Here is a 933-nt window from a genome sequence, read left to right on the forward strand (position 1 = left end):
CACTGGTGGAACTGCTAGAGAAACACCACTTTTGTTAGTAGTGCAACTCCCCATGGGTATGCCGTCAAGACATCCTAAAACTGCTACGCTCTCGTTCCTATTAGGTGCTGTTGAACTATGACTCATAGTGACCTTGTGAACAATGTATCTGAACCTTGCCATATCCTGGGCCATCCTCATCATCTCTGATATTCTTGAACCCATTGTTAAAGTCCTTGTATCAATCCATCTCATAGAGTCATTGAGGTTTCTCTTCTCTTTCACTGGCCCTCTACATTTCCAAGCACAATATTCTTCCCCAAGGACTGGCTTCTTCTAACAAAATGCCCAAAGTATGTGAGACGAGTGTCCCTGTTTTCTCTCAATAGACTTGTTTGTTCTTATTTCAGCCCATGGGGTATTTATTACTCTTCTACAACACTACAACTCAAAGATGTTGATTCTTCTTTTGTCTTCCTTAGTTACTGTCCCACTTTCAGATGCATAACAAGTGACTGAATTATGGTTTGAATCAGATTATTTAAATTTTTTCATTCATGTCTTGTATTTGGACTACAAGTTTTGAGTAAATTTTAAGAGTGTTTTTACTGTGATTTGGACAAAATGTGCAGGAATGATTGCATATTTTGCAATATGCTTTATGAACTTCCATTCAAATCACAAGAAAAACATTTACAATATCCATTGTCTTATCTTCCATTCATTCCATATTGTCTATTCCTTCACCTATATTAATGAATGTCTATTTTCTATCAATTTATTTTCTACTTCCTCCTCCCTGGTAAACATACTAATATTATTTTATCTCTCATATTTCCCCATTTAATATCTCAAGGAAAGGTTATTGGTTGGGATGGCTGGGTTCTAATCCATCCCAATCAATAATCTTGATTTAGCATGATAGATCTTTTTTTTTCTTTCTATAATTATATT

The sequence above is a fragment of the Elephantulus edwardii genome, unplaced genomic scaffold (assembly GCF_000299155.1).
Source record: "Elephantulus edwardii isolate Elephantulus edwardi_28Jun2011 unplaced genomic scaffold, EleEdw1.0 scaffold00017, whole genome shotgun sequence".
Taxonomy (NCBI): Eukaryota; Metazoa; Chordata; class Mammalia; order Macroscelidea; family Macroscelididae; genus Elephantulus; species Elephantulus edwardii.